This window comes from Dermacentor andersoni, chromosome 7 (assembly GCF_023375885.2).
Source record: "Dermacentor andersoni chromosome 7, qqDerAnde1_hic_scaffold, whole genome shotgun sequence".
Taxonomy (NCBI): Eukaryota; Metazoa; Arthropoda; class Arachnida; order Ixodida; family Ixodidae; genus Dermacentor; species Dermacentor andersoni.
In genome coordinates, this window is record NC_092820.1 from 1,306,753 (window position 1) to 1,329,436 (window position 22,684).

A 22,684-nucleotide genomic window follows, 5' to 3' on the forward strand; every position below is an offset into this window, starting at 1 on the left:
GCCTCTCTTGACCAACCTAGAATGGGCAGAATGAAACGGAAGAAGTGGTTTGTTAGCACGAAGTTCATAGTACCAGCACGTATGAATATCCGAACACGCTAGGCGCAGATCCAAAAACCGGATCGTATGATCATGTGGGAGCTCGTAGGTAACGTCAAGGGGCGCAAGGCATTCCTTGACTATTGGCACTGCCGAGGCAACCTCAGTCTCAAGGTCGGCCGGAGAACACTGAACACAAAGCAAAAAATCGTCCACATAACGAAATATTTTAAAAATATTAGTCTGATAAAGGTTCACTGACATGGCGACGTCTAGGCGAGCTAAAAATAAATCACTGAGGAGCGGGGCAATGCACGAACCAATGCATACTCCGTTTTTCTGCAAATAGATGGTGTCATTCCATGTAATGAACGTTGATGACAAATAAACGCTGAAAAGTTCTAAAAAGTGATTACTAGACAGCCCAGCATTATTTGAAAACGGGTGACGCCAAATTCATCAATTGTCTTCGAAGTAGCTGACAGCAGGTCATTGTGAGGAATAGAATAGTAGAGGTCCTTCACATCGACGGCGAAGACTTGAAAGCCTCGATCAGAGTTGTCCTTTAAAAATTCAATTACTTCATCAGAGTCGCGTATTAACAACGGGTCATTCACGGGTAAAATGGCTAGCTTGGCCTGCAGAAAGAGTGCGACAGACTTCTGCCACGTGTCCTTCTCTGAAACAATAACCCTTAACGGGACGTCAGGTTTGTGCGTTTTCGCGCTAAAGAACACCTCTAGGTGATCTCGTATGCTCCTGGCAACGTTTCTGAACATTTTGTCCAAGTTGCATTCCCTGCAAAGTTTCTTAGCCTTAGCTTTTACCTTACTTAATTACACTGTATCCTGACGCTTAAAAACGTCGGAAATTGCCTGACCAGCTTTTGCGTGAAAATTCCCTTCTGAGAGTACACAGAACCCACCTTCATTCTCTGCCGGTAAGGCACAAATCCAATTGTCACGCAGATAGTTAGCTACACGTCTCAACGAAACCTTCGGAAGTGCCTGTATAGAGCAGGATATGGCCCCTACACCTTCGGAAATAACGCGCGAAACGTCTTCTTCCAACGCGAGCTTGGAAATCTGCCTCACCATTGAACGCATCTCTTCCGGTGGTTTACTAGACTCCACCGTGAACTTAGGTCCCAACGCCAAAACGTTGTGGATGCGTTCTGGTAGGTCCAAGTTTTCCGGCGAGTGAACAGTGTTTCCAGGAGTCAGTCTTCTCCCGGAACAACGACCACGAAGTTCACGCAACTGGCACTTCCAGAAGCACTCGGTTTTCTGGTCAGCGAACCGTAGAAATTTCCGCAGTGTCAGACCCAGCGAAGAAGGTTCCGTGGACACCTTTAGCTGATTTCTACGCTTCGCTGACCAGAAAACCGAGTGCTAGTGGCAGTGCCAGTTGCGTGAACTTCGTGGTCGTTGTTCCGGGAGAAGACCGACTCCTGGAAACACTGTTCACTCGCCGGAAAACTTGGACCTACCAGAACGCATCCACAACGTTTTGGCGTTGGGACCTAAGTTCACGGTGGAGTCTAGTAAACCACCGGAAGAGATGCTTTCAATGGTGAGGCAGATTTCCAAGTTCGCGGCGGAAGAGGACGTTTCACGCGTTATTTCCGAAGGTGTAGGGGCCATATCCCGCTCTAGACAGGCACTTCCGAAGGTTTCGTTGAGACGTGTAGCTAACTATCTGTGTGACAATTCGATTTGCGTGTTACCGGCAGATAAAGAAGGTGGGTTATGTGTACTCTCAGAAGGGAATTTTCACGCAAAAGCTGGTCAGGCAATTTCCGCCGTTTTTAAGCGTCAGGATACAGTGTAATTAAGTAAGGTAAAAGCTAAGGCTAAGAAACTTTGCAGGGAATGCAACTTGGACAAAATGTTCAGAAACATTGCCAGGAGCAAACGAGATCGTCTGGAGGTGTTCTTTAGCGCGAAAACGCAGAAACCTGACGTCCCGTTAAGGGTTATTGTTTCAGAGAAGGACACGTGGCAGAAGTCTGTCGCACTCTTTCTGCAGGCCAAGCTAGCCATTTTACCCGTGAATGACCCGTTGTTAATACGCAACTCTGATGAAGTAATTGAATTTTTAAAGGATAGCTATGATCGAGGCTTTCAAGTCTTCTCCGTCGATGTGAAGGACCTCTACTATTCTATTCCTCACAATGAACTGCTGTCAGCTACTTCGAAGACAATTGATGAATTTGGCGTCGCCAGTTTTCAAAATAATGCTGGGCTGTCTAGTAATCACTTTTTAGAACTTTTCAGCGTTTATTTGTCATCAACGTTCATTACATGGAATGACACCATCTATTTGCAGAAAAACGGAGTATGCATTGGTTCGTGCATTGCCCCGCTCCTCAGTGATTTATTTTTAGCTCGCCTAGACGTCGCCATGTCAGTGAACCTTTATCAGACTAATATTTTTAAAATATTTCGTTATGTGGACGATTTTTTGCTTTGTGTTCAGTGTTCTCCGGCCGACCTTGAGACTGAGGTTGCCTCGGCAGTGCCAATAGTCAAGGAATGCCTTGCGCCCCTTGACGTTACCTACGAGCTCCCACATGATCATACGATCCGGTTTTTGGATCTGCGCCTAGCGTGTTCGGATATTCATACGTGCTGGTACTATGAACTTCGTGCTAACAAACCACTTCTTCCGTTTCATTCTGCCCGTTCTAAGTTGGTCATGAGAGGCATTGCTAACCTTTGCCTTAATAATGCTTTGAAAAAGTCGTGCCACCATAGTGTTTCGTCTAGCTTTGCCTCTCGGTGCGAACGGCTTTCGCAGGCTGGTTATCCCGTGTCCCTACAAGTGTCAATAGCAGAACGAATTCTAAGAGAGTGTAGAAAAGACAACCAGCACGCAGATAATCCTGCAACTACTCGGGGTAGGAGAAGCATCATCCCTTATATTCACACCATCTCACATTACCTTAAGAAAATCGCCCAGCGAGCGAGTGTTCGTGTAGTGTTTTCTGCCCCTAACAAGCTCATGAGGATCTGCAAGCTCACTAATCCGAATAAGGTAGCTCTTCTTTCCTGTGATAATAACCACAAAAATCAGTTCGTTAATTGCGCACATTGTGTTGTTTATTGTTTTCCACTCAAGTGTGGAAAACGTTACGTTGGTCAAACTGGCCGATGTCTGAATGACAGGCTGCGCGAACATGGTTACAATGCCAGGAATTGTATTACAGCTGGGGGGTTTCTTGCGCAGGACTGCAAAACGTGTGGTTGCGAACCTGTCTTAGACGAATGCGTCATTCTAGGTCATAGTCGTAATCAGCTCACAAGAGAAATCATCGAAGCAAAGGCTATCATTGCATGTGTAAGCTCACCCTCATTATCATTATCAAGCAATGAATTGGCGTATCTCCGACTGCAGCGACAGGCTGTCTGAATATGTTGCCACTTGGTTACTGTCGGTTTTGTTGCTTGGTTCTTTGTAATCTTTTAATGTCACATGGTTTGCCGAGTGTATAAGTAGTCTTGTGTCACGAAATAAACCATCAGTTGGAAGTTAGCGCTCACTCTGTTTTCCGTTACCTTTGATTACCCCTACCTCCTTCCTTTTTTGCTCTTTCTGAGCTGCGCTACAAGACTAAAACAGTCATGACATTTATTACAAATATCTACAGCGCCCGAGTTGGGCATTATCGTAGGGGGGTTAATTACAAACATAAAAGAAAACTTCGCGAACAACGGCATCATATCATCTGTGGTACGTATTAGAAATACAATAATCGTAATTATTAAAGAAAGACAACACATCCAATACTAACAACATCCGATTATAAAATTTGTTACACAGTGCATAAAATGGCACACTGGAAATATTGTCTAAAACAGATTCACATAAAGTTCTCTATGGCAGATGAAAAATTGGGTGCAGACACTATCTCATCCGGGAGCAAATTCCACTCTGCAATTGTTCGCGGAAAGAATGAAAACTTGAATACATTAATACGACCTTGGTAGGCCCTTATTTTCTTGGAATTGTCGCGTCTTTTAGACTGATAATGAGGTGGTTTTAAATATATGTTCTTATCGATTCCTGTGTTACCGCTGTTAATATTGTGTAAAAGCTTTAACCTGATTATATTTCTGCGTGTGGACAGCAACTTCCATCCTAGATTTTCCCTGATTTGCGAACCTCTAATTTTGTAGTCGTAGATGCCCGTGACGAATCTTGCAGCCCTTTTCTGAACACGCTCTAACTTATCTTCAAGAACTTTTGTGAAGGGGTCCCATGCTCCGCAAGCGTATTCTAACACCGGCCTAATATTTGTACCAACTCGCCCAAACTGCTACGCTTTTGACCTCGACGTTTATGCTTGAGATAGCCGAAAACTTTGTTAAATCGAAACCGTGTCACGAAATTACTTCGTTAAATCGTGAAAGCAAATAGTACACGGTTTTGATTGCAACCAAGATCAGGAAAATAAAATATTTTGTAACATCGATGTTCGACTGCATATATTCGAACAAGAAGGGGTGAACCGAGGGGTCCAATTTTCCTTCTCCCTTGTCACAACAATATAAAGAGAGCAGATAATGAAATAATTATTTTTTGGCTTCATATACATACAATAGAAGTACAAACACTGTTTTAGAATTGTTACAGATAGTGCAGAAGGGTACGGATGGTCGACTCATGATTACGAGCAGAAAACAACACTAAACGAAAGGACTAAGAGGAGGACACAGACAACAGCACTGTGGTTTGTGTCCTCTTTGTCGTGTCATTTAGCGCTATTTCCTGCTCCTACAGATGCCTTGTTGATAATAAAGCAGCAATTACACAACCTACGCATTTATTTTGACTCGCTGCTGGAACAGCGATGGGCTTGTTGATCTGTTTCAAGCGAAATCATTATATGACCAATAACGCAAAAATCTGGCAATGGCAAACGGTGCCAAATGGTGCAAACCTGTCAAAAAATTCTTGGATAACGTCATATTTCTAAGGGAGGTTCCTGTAAACAAAGTAAACCAATGGCCTTGAAAAGAAAATTTTGTAAATTTCGGTCTGAGTGGGCATCAAACACTGGCGTGCGGCAGAAGCTTGATGTGGGCGAGTTGGTTTTGCATGCTTGAAGAGCGCTACGAAGACGCGGACTAAAAGAGGAAGAGCGCCTTGTCTGTCGTACATGATCCTCTTTTAGTCCGCGTCTTCGTAGCGCTCTTTTCTTCAAGTCTGGGGTGCGAGACGAGCACGCTTCCCCAACGTCACGGTGGCTCCAGGGCTGCTCCGTGGCTCTGGTTGACTATGCCTAGTGCGTCTGTCATTTCACACGTCACATCACACTAAAGGCCTAGTGTGTTTGTTATTGGCCATGTTGTATCATATCTGATGAAAGTGCATGTGCTATCTACATGCACGATTGCCACGTGCATATACCCGCCCCTCACTGTTACTAACCCTTTCCACCTTCGACTATAAATAACGATGCAGAATAAAAGCGTGGGTGATTTTGCTTCTTGACAACCCAGCTGTCCAGTCTGTTCGTTGCACACGAGAACGAAACATGGTGTCAGAAGTGGGATGCAAGGCTACCAGCACAACCGAATGGTACCTGGGATAGGTGAACGCGAGAAGCAACGGCATGGAGCACCGGAGGCAACCTGAACCGCTACGCCTGACAGCGGATGGCGGAAGGAACTGGAAGCGGTTTCGATAGCAGTTCGAGTTTTTTCTGCAAGCGACGGTATGCAAAGCCAATCCAAGGTCAGAAGCGGCGAAGACTGCTATGCTCATCAGCGTGGCGGGGGAGGAAGCCTTGGACGTTTTCAACAATTTTGTGTTCAGCGGAGAAGGGAACAAGGAAGACTACAATACCGTGAGTGCCAAGTTCGAAGAATACTGCACGGAGCAACAGAATGAAATCTACGAGCGATCCGTTTTCCGTTCTCGTAGTCAAGGTGAGGCGGAGCCTTTAGAGCAGTTTCTACGCGAGTTGAGAAAACAAGCAAGAGCACTCCTGGAGGGTCCAGGCACGACCTAAAATGCACCCGCTGCAACCGAAGCCGTGCCGTCAGACGCTGCCGAGCTTACGCCAAAGTCTGTTACTCGTTTAATGGGCGAAATCACTTCACATGTTGTTGCAGCGAGAAAGAGCGCGTATACGAAGTGCGGCATCAGAACGGCGACTTCGAAGTACTGAATGTCGCCAGCAGCAGCACAAGCAGAGAACGAGACTGGCATGTGAACGCATGCATTGACGGCAAGTACGTCACCTTTATGGTGGACACAGGATCGCAGGCAATTCCATTGAACAGGGCGCGCCCCGCGTGAATACAAGATTGCGCTGCACAAGGATGCCGTGCCAGTTGTATCGTAGCGTCTAGGTAGACGAACATGCTGGGCCGGGGCAGTGGGGGAAAGAACCCCGATTTATTGCACATGTGTACATACATAGGTCTTAGGAAGGGGTGTGTCTTTTTATGAAGAACAGATAAGTTGTTTGCACAGCATGCACATGGTGCATGCGTTTTGACATACGATGCGCTTGCGCGGAACACGTGTGGCGCTCGACGCCCAAGATGCGATACATCTTCCTTTGTACGAAAAACAAAACAAGAAATGGGAAAAGAACATTAATGAAAATTGTCAGGCACTTTAGTTCAAGGCACTTGCGCGAAGTTCTCGTCGTAGGCCAGACGTTGAGGCGGTCGACGTTGTCTGAGCGACCTTCTTGGGGCTGGTGTGGACGAGACACTAAATGGGGCACAGGGCTCAGAGGGAATAGACGGGGCTATACACTCTGTGTAGCTAGGTGCCGACCCATTTCTTTGGCCCGAGTTTCCCTCGAAGTCGTCGTCTTCCTGTACGCTGCCTCGAAAGGGCTCCCGGGTCAGTAGCAGGTGCTGCCGGTTGCGCCTCAACACCGTGCCGTTTTCTGTGACGACTGTATACGACCTCGGGTAACCAGCAGGCTTGAGAACCTTCGCTTTCGTGTCCCATGCACCTTTCTTGACCCGGACCGTATCTCCAGGGCTCAGGCGTGCCATTGATCCCCTAGAGTGGTCTGTTTGAAGGCGCCGGATCACCTCGTGACTGGGGATGTCTTGAACGTCGGGAATTCTAGTGCGGAGCCTTCGCCCCATCAGCAGCTCAGCGGGCGATGCGCCGCACTCGAGTGGAGTGGTCCTGAAAGCGAGCAGTCCCAACCAGAAATTTTGTTTCGCTTCAGCCGTTTTCTTGAGGATACGCTTAGTTATCTGAACACCTTTTTCTGCCAACCCATTAGAACGTGGTTATCCTGGGCTAGACGTGACATGCCTAAAATCACCACGAAAGGTGGTCATTGTACTAAAGAAAGACTGCAAATTGCGAGTCTGCATGGACCCAAGACGCATCAACGAAAACATCAAGAGGGAGCACTACCAAATGCCGCGCAGAGAGGATATTGGGCAGACTTAGCAGGCGCGAAGTTTTTTCGCGTCTCGACGCAAATGCGGGATTTCATCAAATCGCATTAGACGACCAGTCATCGAAGATATGCGCATTCGCGACGCCCTTCGGCCGCTATCGCTTTCTTCGACTACCGTTCGGTATAGCTTCGGCTAGCGAAGTGCTTCAAAAAGCCCTTAACGAGGTTTTTCATGGCCTGCCCGGTGTACGTAGACGATGTGCTAACCTGGGGAGGAACCAGGGCCGAACACGATGAGAGGCTGCGCAGAGCATTAGAAGCAGCTGAAAAAGCAGGCCTTACCTTCAATGCATCCAAGTGTCGCTTTGGCCTGCAAGAAGTACTGTTCCTGGGTGACATCATTAGCGACAAGGGCATTAGGCCAAATCCAGATCTCGTTGACGGTATTTTAAAAATGCCAAAACCTCAGGACAAATTGGCGGCAAAAAGACTGCTGGGAGTCGTTAACTACTTCAGCAAGTACCTACCGTCACTCTCGCAGCGTACGTCTACTCTACGATCCCTCGTCAAACAAGGCGTCATCTTTGATTGGACACCAACCCACGAAAAGGAATGGCTGGCTATATGTCGGGATTTAAGTAATGCACCATTGCTTGCTATATTTGAACTGAGTCTGGAGACAAAAGTAACTGCAGATGCCTCTCAGAGTGGTGTTGGTGCGGCGCTCCTGCAACGTCATGGGGACTGTTGGCAGCCGGTCGCCTACGCGTCAAGAGCTTTGACAGAATCGGAGCAAAGATATTCGCATTCGCAGATTGAAAAAGAGGCGTTGGCTTTAGCTTTCGGTTGCGAGTAGTTCAATCATTTTGTTTATGGCCGCCCCCTCATCCTCGAGAGTGACCACAGTCCACTGATCAACATTTCAAAGAAAGGCATAAGTGATATGCCACCCCGAGTGCAACGATTTTTCTTGAGACTGATGAAATATGACTGCACGCTAACATTTATTCCTGGCAAACAAATGGCCCTTGCTGATATGCTGTCCCGATCACCTGTTTCAGGACTCAAGGCAGCTTTAGACATGAGTGACATCGAGATCCATGCCGTCACGGTCGTTTCAGCACTCGTAAGTGAAACGACAGCTAGAAAACTTGCACAGGAAACGGCTCTCGATCCACATCTTGGCACTGTGTTAAGAAAGCTTGCGAAGGGAGAACCTGTCGACGGCCCCCTTAAACCAGTGGCCGCCGAGCTGTCCGTAGTAAACGGCATGTTATTGAAAGGGACGAAAGTAGTTATACCGACAAGCATGCGCTGCGACATATTGAAACGTATCCATGCAGGCCTTCTGGGCCAGGTAAAGTGCAAAGCTAGAGCAAGACAAATGGTCTATTGGCCGAACATAAACTCGGACATTCAGTTCTTGATTGAAAGATGTCCAACATGCAAGACATATACTTATAAGCAGCCATCGGAGCCTTTAATCATGCAACCTACGCCTACGCAGCCATGGTACCGTATCGGCATCGATCTTTTTCAGTACTCGGGAAGGGATTATTTGTGCGCATACGACTCGATGTCCCATTTCCCTTAGGTAGCGCTACTGCCCAAAACAGCAGCCAGTGCTGTTATCGATAGGCTGAGTGAAATATCTTCAAGGTACGGCATCCCAGTCGAGGTTTGTACAGACAACGGCCCACAGTTTAGCAGCCAAGAGTTTATTATTTTTGCAAAGCGTTACGACTTCAAACATGTGACATCAAGCCCGCAGTATCCTCAATCAAACGGGCTCGCCGAGAAAGGTGTACAGGTGGTGAAACGTATTCTAAAGAGAACAAAAGCTGCAGGAGAGTGTTTTTGGCTGGGCTTGTTAAATTACAGGGCGAGTCCTGTTGAAGATAAACGTTCTCCTGGGGAACTGCTGCAAGGAAGGTGGCTGCGCACACCATTGCCGGACTTCAATGTCCGCGACTCTCAAGAAACACCGACAGAGAAGTCGTCATAGGCGCACCTTACCAGGCCTCAGCAAAAATGACGCGGTACGCTTGAATGGAACATCATGGGCCAGGAAAGCCAAGGTGGTCGGATCGGCCGGCCCACGATCCTTTTATGTGCGCACAGAGAACAATACTGTGCTGAGATGCAACCGTCGGCATCTTCTGGCGACGAAGGAATCATATGAGGTTGGCTCATCAGACGACGAAGATATGACCGACAACCAGACCCCATTTCAAGGTGTGGCGTCAACTACTATATACTGCAGCCTCGCCGGTGGTAGCTCAACAGCCGTCGCCTCAACCATTGCGACGCAGCTAACGACAGACGCGGCAGCCAGATCGTCTGGGTTATGACCAGTAGTTCCAGCAGACGAGCCAGCGGTATTAATTCCGTCATGTAATTACTGTTTGGAAAGAGGATATATCATATCTGATGAAAGTGCATGTGCTATCTACATGCACGATTGCCACGTGCATAAACCCGCCCCTCACTGTTACTAACCCTTTCCACCTTCGACTATAAATAACGATGCAGAATAAAGGCGTGCATGATTTTGCTTCTTGACAACCCAGCTGTCCAGTCTGTTCGTTGCACACGAGAACGAAACACATGTGACGGCACATCAAATGATGAGGAGGTGACACCACTTAACGAGTGTGTAAAATGAGTGCATAAAATAAAAACCATTCTGAACGCCGCTGAGCGGTCCTAATTATGAACTCCTCATGGGTGCATTTAGACGAGACACCTGGGGCATTTTGATTTGGCTTTACCTAGGCACGGTTAGAATGCATGTGAGAGCTTGCGCAGACAAGGAACGTGTGGAAAAAGACATTTTGCCGAAGGCACTATAATGCTTTTGCAATCACACATGCACGTAAGCAGTGGCGAATTTTTCCTAATGGAAACAAAGTTCAGCTTTTATAATGGCATGTGTTACAAGGCAGCACGAAGTTGTTTGCCAGAACCCACAGGGTACTGTCGAAATGTTTGGCACACCTTGTCATCTTAGGAGAGATGCCCGTCGCAGACTGTCTCTTTCTAACAAAGTAGCAGAGCCAGTTAGTACATGATGGTATGCATGCACTCGGCAAACTAAGTGTCCAGTGCCTCTGCCATGTCCCTCATGTCAAGGTCTCGTGGTGTTCGAGAAGTGGACGGTGGTCTCTGCTGGTGCCACGCAACTTGGGAGCCTCTGCCGAAGCAAATTCGTCTTGGCACATCCCTGTGCTGGATTGGCCTGGCTTGATGTTTGTCAGCCACTGGTGCGTGTGGGAAGTAGGCAAAGCCAGCTGGGTATCTGCAGAGAGATCACACAAGGACTGACTAATGCAAGGGTTCGCTTCTGTCAAAATCAGCATGTGTAAAATCAGCAACCCAGTCACTGATAAAAAGCAAGGCAAGAAAACATAAGACACATTATGTATATTGGCAAGAAGGTGTTGTTTGCCAGATACCACTTTCCTAAAAGTGCTGTGATGATAATTAAATTACACGTGAAATTTAATTTTCTGTTTATTCACAAATTACAAGAGCCAGCAGCTTCATACAGGCATTGTTGCAGTAGGTGGAATACATGTAATGGAGCAAAGAAACACGAAGTGTTGCCTCAATATGGTAAACCATGAGGCTCATTATGATGAATACAAAAAAACACATAAACATTAAGTAGTACAAGTGCATGATGTGTGGATTGCACATAGCGTCCATGCATTAGGGCTACAAGTGCACTGTCGCAAAGACGTGCAAAACATTACGGCCACATCGGATCCCATGATTGCCTTTATGAACTTGTTTTGTCTTATTTTTCATGTGGAAAAAATATTTGAACATGTCACTGCAGCATAAGTACTCAAGATATTAAGAGGCCAATGCAGCTTTTGATTTTTTCTTGCTTGTTCAGAATAAATATAATACGAAAGGCCAAGTTTCATGTGCAGGCAACACCTAAGGCCTTTCAGCCCGGAATTATCTCTATTTTAGACACACTGATGTGATGGCTATACAGTCAAACCTCGATCTATCTAACAGCGCGGTGATTGCGAAATAGTTCGATATAATCAGAATTCGATATATAAAATCACTTAAAACACGCGTGAAAAACTTCTGCAAATCAATCAATGAAACATCAATGAACTGATCGCGCCTTTAGGGGATCGTTGTTCGGAGCGCGCGTTCGATTGGATGGATAGGTGGAATAACTTTACTGAAAGGTCCTGTGAGCTACGGAGTGCAAGGCCCCATAGAGCAGGCTACTCCCGCGTTGGGACCGGGAGTTTTAACTCCGCGCCTATGCCGTTAGCCACGCCAAGTCGGCGCAGTATGGGCCAATCAATTCGCGACAACCCAATGCGCGCTCCGAACGATTCCCGATCGCGCCCAAATTAAATACTCCCCAAGCGAAAAGACTGATAGAAATTTCTACAAGTCTGTTAGGAATATGTATAAGTTGTACGGGTCCTTCAATGAGTCTGATATATATTCCTACCTGACCTATAGAACTCTTTACCAGACTGGTAGGCAGCAGATAGATCTCACTGTGCTGCCTACAGGACCAAATAGGATGATGTATCAGTCTTTTAAACCCAGATAGAGATCATCATATAACATACAGAAACCCAATTGAGGCACTGATAAAGCATGTTAGAAATAGCACACACATTGGTGCCCACATGCCTGAAGAGATGCTTTTAAAATGAACTGAATATACAACCCCGAAGACATTGCTTGCCACATGAACAGATTAACAAACACAGTTGGGATATTTGAGTATCAAATGAAAATGAACTGTGTAAACTGTGCAATTATCAAAACACTTTACAGCTTGTATGCAGATATATTATCCTAAACATGTTTTAACATAAATTAAAGCGCACGTTTTCAAAGCAAAGCAGTACTACTTAGTCTGTGAAACTACAGTGGGGAAGCTGCATGAGAAAAGTATCAGTCCATTTTTGTAGCCGGTCTGTTCTTTTAATGCAAAATTGCATTTACAAATTTTGCGAGACAGATGTGCAACATTTAATGCACATTCAAAACAGGATTGCTGTTGAAATAAAGTTTATTTACAAAGGCAAAACAAACCACTTTCAAGACTGTGAATACTAACTCCAGCTCTAACATGTCAGGCTAAGTTTGTGAATTCGATAACTTAGACACTACCAACGTGATTTCATTAAAACTTATTTCAGGGCTAGTTGGCACATACATGATTTGAAAATTATAACAGCACTAACGCATGCACCCACAAAGGAACAAGGACGAGACACAAGTGACCTGACTACCAACATGACTAGGGTTTATTTTACACTCCATTTTCTAAACAATAAGCAAGCAACTTTAGCCACATTTAAACAAACACATAAGAGTAAAAACAAAGACTGAAGTACCAGCATCATGCCCATTTGTGCTCACAGATGCTGCATAGAATGACATGTCTAATTGGCACATGTTTTTATCATATTCCAACTTCATATGAAGCTATTTTCTCCAGATCATGCGCTTTTGCATTCGTGCGAAAAGTGTTGTGATATGTGACAGAACACAAGTGAGCTTGTGCAAAAAGGACAAACTGGCATGGCACACTGACAGGAAGCAAGGAAACAGGACAAGCATCGCTATTGGTACAAGATCTACAGCAATATATCAGAACATGACAATACAGCAATATTATTTAAGTAAAAGTGAGTACAGATCTGAGAATTTATTCAAGCAAGAACATGGATTTACCATTTTAAAACCACATATTGATTAACAAAAACAGCCAAACATCAAGCGCACATACTGCAAATCAGAAGACACAATTGTTCACCGGGTGCTAGTTCAACCACTGCATGCCGAAATGTGTAAGAGCAGTTTAACCTGTGTAGCCTTCAGCACGCGACAGCAAACAAGACTATCAGCAACTGCCTTCATATATAGTGTTTGGAGTCTGATTCAAACCACAATACAGTGTTAAAATAACATTTTAGAGTTTGCTTGTTTCATTCAGAAAAAGACAGTGTCTTGGTCTTGCTGCCACAGTTAACGGATAAACTTGCACCAGCTACATTGAGTCAAAGGAGAAAATAAAATGAGGAAAACAGATACATAGTGTGAAAGTGATGCTGTTGTATCAAGTAGCACAACTGCTCACTTCAGGCATCATTCAGCTGCTTTACATGCCTCTGCATACAGACTGAGAAGCTTTACCTCTTCACCATCTGCTAGTGAAGCACTGTTTGTTCACTGTGATCACCCACTCAAGGCAGTCACTTGGTTAAGTAGGGTCCTTCGCTACATGTAAGGACACCGACCTGAAACCATGCATAAGTCTTTTAAAATATTGTCATGTTTTGGCTACCGCGACTGTTCATCAGCAGCTGCATCACTACTGCTAACATGCAGACCATGCAATTCCCGAAGCACTTGCTCAACAAGAGTACAATAAAGAAGAATGGCAAACTGGGCTAGCTGGTTAATTAGGAAAGCAAGAAGCTATCGCAATAAAAAATAAAAGCTCTAGAATTTTGATGGCTCTGGGTTGTTTAAGATATTCAAAAATCAAAAAGCTGATTATTACAGAACGCCATAAAGCGTGGTGCACTGTTCCCAACTGTTGTTTTTTAAAGCTATAACCTGTTATTACCAGACATTCATGTACCATGGCTGAAGACATACTGTTCATCGTTATCATGTCTTGAGTAAGGGAATTAGTCTCTTTCATAAAGGTTTGGTATTGTCGCTACAAAAATATTGTGGTCTATTTCCATAAACACACAAAGGTGCATAACTTCACTGGTTGTTACATAAACTAGTGGCTCCTCTCTTCTGATGCAGACTGAAAAGTGCTTTGCATGGATAATTTCAACAGGAAATAGTTTCTGGCACTGCAGAATTATACAAGAATTCGCTCCAGTAAGAATTCTACAAATGAGAAAAAACGCACCTGAGAAGCTGACAAATGCACTGTTTTTAGTCTTTATAGTCCAAGTGTACTGGAGAGAGTGGAATGTTCGTTGGTTGATGACCATTCGGTAATATTCGCCGACACTTGTTGAGTCACAGCCACTGTTGTGGACTACAGCCTGTTTTTCACTTTCATCCAAGTTCAGGCACAGCTTTCCCGTGCCTAACGAAACTGTCTGCTGACCAGCTCTCCTCTGCTGTAAACCAAGAAAACTGACTGCATCTGGTGAAAGATTTAAACTAGTTTTAGCTGCCTGGAACATTCGAGCAAGTGCATAAAGTTCCAATATTTGTAAAGGAACACCACTAGCTTCGCTGACCAATTTCACAAGAAATCCATTTCCGCCTTCAAATACAAATGAAGAATGCGCCCAGAACGTCCTAGTTTAACCACACTTTTAGGGAGATGCAGAATTTGGTGTACGTTGTATGTCATTGCACCCAATCCATACAAAGACTGTGTTCTCACAAGAAACTCTGAGAGAAGATCGCACGATCTCATTGTCATCTGAAGTGAAGGTGTCCAGTAGAAGCATATAGACACCCTCCACAAGCAAACTGAAATGTCTGACATACTTATCCGGCAAAATGCCTTGAAGGCTTGGTAATGAATGAATAACCCACCGCTTCCATTCACTAGCTTTCCAGATTGTTAAGTCTGAAAATCTCCGTGGTGTACGTGTGAACCAATTAGGTGGCTTGATTGCCAATAACCTCCTGTTTAAAGAGGCTAAACTTTGTCGTGAACCAATGTAAACATCTTTTCTCTTTTAAACGTCATCACATTTTTATTCTTTTTAAGCTGTTGTATGGTGTATATTTGTTCCAATGATCGTTCCTTTGCAAATCCTGGGTCTCATCTTTGATTTATATGTATTGCCTTTTGTGATAATATAAATACATTATTTCTGACTCATTTTTTGGGCAATCGAGGAAGATTGCTTCTCCTTGAAGCACATTACACCTATATAACACACATAGATACTGATAGACTATAGATCTGGGAAACTAATACGAATACACTATTACACCAATAAAAAGAATACACTAGTAGACTTCTGCCAGCAGAATAGCACAGATACGTCCAGAATAGAACTAAAAGGAATGTTATCAGTGTATCAGTTGTATCGTTTCATAATGCAATAAAAAAACTGATAGAATTTTTACTAGTTTATCCTATCAGATTTTTTTCTAGTGTCTTACCACTGGCACGCGTCGGCAAGCTTTGGCACGCCCCAAAGCGTAAAAGGCGTCGGTCGGGAACAGGGCGAAGCGTCGTGACCCACGAGACGTTCATTTGAGGGATCGCCAGCCATTTGTACGCAAGCGCGAGTAAGAGCGGGCACGAGAGAGAAAATCTGGGGCTTTTGCTCCTTGAATATATGACTCTGCCTAGGCCCTACCGAGTTTCCTAGTGCGTGTTGTAGCCGTTTATCGCTAGGCGTGCCGGCATTGCGTAGTGGTGTCGAATTTGTTTACGCTCGGACGATGACTGCCGGCGCTGTAAAATAAGTGAAACAGCGGGCACTGACGCCCGATTTGGCGACCGTTGTGTGTCGGGCAGACTATCTCGCCCCTGCGGCGCTCGTGCTAAGCAAGTCGTGGCGGATCATAGCTTTCTCGCGCTTTACGGCGAGGTACCTTGTAAATAACATCACAGATGTTTCTGTGGGAGCAGTAGCGACCGCAGTAGAGCCCAGGCCGCATACGCTGAAAAAAGTCACGGGGCGCGGTAGTGCTGAGCTTAGCGTCACAAGTTGGCGGATGGGCGTAATTATATTAATTCAATCGTGTTTCTTTTACTAATTGTAACAACAGGGTGTCTACCAAGTTGATATTTCCAAATTCCCTGAGTATTCCAGGTTTTCCCTGAGCACCCTTGCAAAATTCCCTGAATGAGCCAGAACTTTGTTTTATGTCAAGACAGGCTGACATCATGTTGCTCGGTGCTGTCACTCTCTAGTAAGCATGCTGACACAAAAAAAATGACTTAATCCAGTTTGAATAGTAAGCAGTAATATCTATTTTATTAAAAAAAACAGGGGGAAGGTGTTAGTAAAATGCACAGCGAAAAAAATGGTAAAACCCATTCCAAATTGAGTCGAACGTTTTCAAATACGAATGAAAAAGAGATGCATACAAAAGTAAATATTTTTTAATATGAGCTATTTATATCGACTGATAGCAAGCTCATCGGTATGAGGCCTGAACTTTGTCACAACTAGACTCTCTCTCAGCAGCTGGAAAGTCAACTTCAACTGTCCTGACATACTCTCAGCCCGTACACAACTCAGTGTTGGGTTTCACTGCTTTAAAGAGTTTATTTTGGTTTGAATCAGGGACACCTGAATATCGGCGTCAGCCAACACTTTGTTTTTTGAGCTCAAGCTCCTTCAAAGAGGCGGCGGCACGCTTCCTTTCCCGCTAATTCCTCAGTGTGTCGGTCCTTTCTGTTCTCATCCTCCTTCTGCTACGCGTTCACCCACCCCATGGATCATTTGAAGTAACCTCTTGGTCAGTTGCACAGTCAACGTCCGACTTTTCAGACTCCCTAGGGTTAGCAAAAACATCCGAAAAATCGGGCAGTGCGAAAAAAAAATTAATGCATGTCTTTACCTGCCCTTAAGGGTTAAAATTGCCACAGGCACGTCCGAAAAAACTGGTAAGGCCTACCGGTACACTTATGAGGCATATCGATGATCGTACTGTGAGAGGAGACGGGGGTGCACGCTGTAAGGATTGGGGGCTCAATCCCATCGCTCGTAATCAGTTGTCAAGATTGGAGTCGGGCATGAATTAGAAGGTAGCTGGCCCATGCCGTCGTCCAACTTATCTACGCTGAGGACGTTGTTGAAGGGAAGGACTGCTTCTCATCGAGAATGAGGAATATGGATTTATTTACAATATCTACATAAGGACGTTACAGCTCATCAGTCTAGCATGACTGCGAGAGAAAGCATTCAGCAGCCGCACAACAGCGGTTTATAAACACTCGGTCCTTCCTCGATCCCAAGCTGAGGGAAACGTTCGACCAGTCATCGTAGACAAGTCGCCTCTCAGCACTTGCAATGACCACACACAACCATCACGCAAGCAGAGGAGGTTGCCATTGCGCTAACTTTAGTAGCTTGGCCGCAATTGAACTGCATCATTGTTTTTTTTTGGATTCCCAAGCAGCATCATGCAATTACACCAGCTGCAAGATTTCTAACAAAGCTCACCACATACTCCACACGAGACAAAGATCAACCCTCTCTGTCATTCTTCTACGGACTCTGGGTCATGAGTCTCTGTACGGCCATCAGGCACACGCCAGCGCCCGAGCGCATGCCAATGGGCCACCTTCACCGAGACGTACCTGGAGCCTTTACCCCTTACCTATACAGCCCTATCGCTTAACTCTTCATACCCTAGCACTCCCACACAAAACACTCACTCGCAAAGAGGTTGTGGCCTGGCAAAAATTTCAGACCTATCCCTATCTTAGCCGATACGATGCCATTCTTATAGATGTCCTCACTGTGATCAATAAACCTCGTTATATCACGCAGTGTGGCCATGTACACCCAACCTTCTCAGCCCCACCCCTGACCAGTGGGAAGCAGCTCAGATCCGCACGACCAGCTCTGACGGGCACCACAGTCAGTTGCTGCTGCAGGGGTTGTCGACCCACTGGTGAGCGAAGCTTTGGCCAACGTTGGTTGTCTTTTCAATAAATGCTTTGTACTACTGCTACTAGTCGAAGTAACCAAGGCATGGGTGAAACATGAAGAAACTCCGTACGCTTGAATAAATAAAAAAGGAACTGGCACGCTGTTTTTTTCCAGAGCAAAAAGTTTCAAGTTCATTGAATACTTAGTGCAGATACAAAAATATTGATATTTAGTACAGAAAAAGGTCCCATAGTGTAAACACTGTAGGGGGACATTTTATAATGTTAAAAAAAACTAATACTACTTGACAGCAAAAAGGCAGCGAGTTAAAAAAAATACGAAAATGCAAATACAAATGCAAATACATAATGATGCAAAAGAATAATACAATGGAAAATACAAAACGGTAGGGATAAGGCTTAAGCAGAAGTAACAAACGAGGCAAACAGTATTAGAAACGACAGAACTGAAGTTGTGTTTTAAAAGACATATTCAATAAACGGAGCTATAGGTTAAACATGAAATTGCGAAGCTGATGTTTGAATGACGATATAGAAAAGGCACATTTAATGTTAAAAGGCAGTGAATTCCAAAGTTTGATTAAAACAAATGCTACTCTTTGTGAACCATAGTTAGTTCGCACCTTAGGGAGTATAAAATTGTTATTGGAGGAAAAGCGCGTAATATTTGAGTTAGTAAGGTGTCGGATAAGAACAAATTTGAGGAGGTTATGATCTTTAACTGCTTGGTAAGCAAATGTGAAGACATTAAATTTGGTTAGATTGTCAATATTCAGTATGTGCAGTTCCCGGTACAGATCAGCAACATGTGAACGTCGGTTGCTCCAGGTGAGAATGCGAATGGCTTGATTCTGTACATGTTGGAGGGAAGAAAGGTGGCAATGATATGTTTGACCCCAGGAAGCAACACAATAATTTAGATGACTGTGAATGAATGCATAATATAAGGTGACCAAAGTAGTCAAGTCAAAGTAACATCTAGCTTTTAGTAATACCCTAATACCATAGGAAGTTTTCCGCTGTAGCTCATTAATATGCAAATTAAATTTTAAGCGGGAATCAAGTTTGATACCAAGGAAGGAAGATTGATCTGATAGATAAATAGGATGTGTGTTTATAAAGAGGGGCCTAACTTGCGCGTTATTTATTGACCTGGAATAGAAAATTAAGAACTTACTTTTCGAAGGATTTATCAAAAGCTTATTTTTAGCACACCATGCGCTAACGTTAATAAGTTCAGCGTTAAGGGTTGTTGAAACGTTGCTTAGAGAATTACTCGAACATAAGACAGTCGTGTCGTCAGCATATAAGATGCATTCTGATAATGTGCTTAGACACTGTGGAAGGTCATTAATGTATAGTAGAAATAAAAGCAGGCCTAGAATTGAGCCTTGCGGAACGCCGATGTTAATAATTTTTTTAGTGGAATAGATGCCGGAGATGGATACTAATTGCTCACGATCAGATAAATAACTACGGAAAAGATTGAGAGAGTTGCCAACAATGCCATAAGATGCAAGTTTAGAAAAAAGAATGTCATGATCTAGTGTATCAAAAGCTTTAGTAAAATCTAGAAAAACAGAACCAACGAAGTTACCATTGTCAATTTCTAGCTTACATTTTTCTGTGAAGTAAATGAGGGCTAGGTTAGTCGAATACCCTTGTCTAAACCGAAATTGTTTCGGATGAAGTAGGTTAAATTTCGTCAGGTAGCTAGACAGGCGAACATGTATTATTTTTTCAATTACTTTGCTAAAAAAGGGGAGAACTGATATCGGCCTGTAATAAGAAATTAAGCATCGGTCACCTTTTTTAAATACCGGGATAACCCTACTCATCTTTAACTCATGAGGAAATACGCCGGTTTCAAAAATTAGATTGATTATGTAGGTGAGCACAACCGCAATATGATCAACAATCATTTTCACGTGGTTAGCAGAAATATTATCGATACCTGCGCTAGAGGACTTTATACTAATAATTGTTCTTCTTACCTCATCCGGGGTAACAGTAAAAAGAAAAAATGAGTGACCACAATGATCAAGTTCGTCATGCGTACTGGCTGGAACGGGTATGGGAGAGGAGTAGTAGTCACTAAATGCATTGGCGATATCTAGTGGGTTAGACATAACAGATCCTTCACGATGAATGTTGGCTATAGGCGGGTTAATGGTTTTATTGAGAAAGGAATTGATCAAGCGCCATTGTTTTTTATATCTGAACCAGTACAATTAATTTCGTTTTGATAATAGCGCTTTTTGGCAATCTTCATTAGAGTATTAAGTGTGTTGCAATATTGCTTGTAACGGTCAAGTAGATGCACACTAAATGGCTGTCTTTTTGTTTTTTTATATAGGTTATCTTTCTTACGCAGGCTATTAAGTAATCCCTTTGTTAACCATGGGTTTCTAGGGGAAGAATAACGTTTATGGCACTGCACACATGTTGTCGATGAAGATACGCAATTGGATATTGTAGAAATGAAAGCGGTGTATGCTGATTCAACATCATTCATTGAAGTGACACAAGACCAATCAGAATTAGATACCATTTCTATGAATTTGTCGCGATCAAACTTATTTTTAACAAAGCATACACTATTTGTGCGAGGATTGTTCTCAAAGAAAAGTGCAACTGGGAAATGATCTGTAATATTGCTTTGAAGAATGAATGCGGAGGGAGGATGAAGAAGGTTCGAAAGAGCATGATCGATAACTGTTCCTAAACCATTATTAGTGCAACGGGTGGGAAGGGAGAGTAGAGATTGAAGACCATAACCTTGGAAACAGCTGATATACTGAATTAGATAAGAGGAGGAAGCATCAAGTAAATTAATGTTAATGTCACCCAAGATGACAACGGACTTTTTCTCTTTTGAAAGAATGTCAAGAATAGTGTCAAGTGCTTCACAAAAAGCAGGAATTGGCGAATGTGGTGATCGATAGATGGTACCAAAGACAATATGACTATCACTGCCTATTACAGAATGATCAACCTCAATCCACACGGACTCACAATCACATATATTTAAGTGAAGATCAAGCCTACGCTTGTATCTAATGTCGGACCGAATAAACATAGCTGAGTCACCATGTTGTGATGAAATGCGATTGCAATATTCTGAATTGTATGATGGAAAACCATAAATATTTTTGTCAAAATCACTCAGCCATGTCTCAGAAACACATATAATTGAGAAAGAATGAAGACAAGAAGACAATAGATTCTGAAAAACGCAGAAATGTTTGCGAAGACTACGTGAATTAAAATTGATCGCTGAATGATAGTTATCCGAAAAATAGGATTGAATATCGCTAACCGAAATGTACGACATGCAATCAGATCAGGATAAGAGGAATCGAGAAAAAAAAAAGAAAAAGATTTGTCAGTTTAACTGAATATCGCAAGGTCCGCGTCAGTCCTTATGCGAAACACTTTGCTGTCAGTAGATTGCGTCGCCTTGATGACGCAGTCATCGGTCCACAAAAAAAGCCACTTTTTTTCTTTCTTCAGTTGCAAGGCCTTGCTGAATAATTGCTTGTTCTGTGGAGTGAGGTGGTCATTTACGAAAAAAGCTTTACCTCGTGCTTTGCCGAATCCAATGTCACTAGTGTTAAGGCGTGCCTTTCGCGCTTTGCTGATGAACTCGGTTTTCAAGGCTCGAGAGTGGAATCGGACAAGCAAGTGCTTTGTCTCAGAAGCGGACGGAACACGATGAATGACGTCAATATCTTTAACAGAGATAGGGCATTCTATTTTAGAGGCAATAGTTTGAAGAATCGTCATGCAGTCTTCACCCTGGGTAACCGGAACGCCTTTGATTTCCAAGTTGTTTTTTCGCGAGTATTGTTCCAGATCACCAATTCGTCTTTCCAAAGATTCGTTATGCGCAATCAGCGATTTGTTCATTGCAGTTAGTTCTTCCTTTTCTGATTTGAGGGATTCAACAGTTCTGTTCAGAAAATCAAGAGTGCTTGTTAGTCCCTCTATCTGGTCCTTCAGGCCTTTAATGATCAAGGAAGGCTGGGAATCTAGCTTGGATACTACAGTTGTCGTTATCTTGTCAAGCAGGTTATCAAGTCTTTCTTTAAAGGTATTTTCTAGCTGTTCCACGCGTTTGGAGAGTTCGGCGACAGTTGGCATGGTTAAATGATAACACCGGAAGCAGCAGCAGCAGCAGTGGCACTAAATTATGAACTAAATGAATACCAATATATAGACAGGGGAAAATGTGCACGAACCTGTGAAGTCGAGGCGAAACAATCAAGCATGCATACACTGCTACACCGCTACTGCTGCTGCTGCTGAATGAAGTTGGGTGGTCCGTAGGCCGTTTATATATGCAAGCTGCTGGCGACCAGGCGCAGGCGCAGATCCGAGGGCTGCGGTGAGCTGTCAGAATCACGCCGGGAGCCCGATGACGCACGCAGCTGGCGATTGGACCGGTTACTTGCACGACCACGGTCGCGAGTAGGTGCTGAAGATTTCTTTATGCCGGTCGATAGCGTAAACCTGTGAAGTCGAGGCGAAACAATCAAGCATGCATACACTGCTACACCGCCACTGCTGCTGCTGCTGAATCTGTGCCTCGGTTAGAGCAACATGAGCTGTTTGTGCAAAAAGCAAGTGAGCAACAACAACAA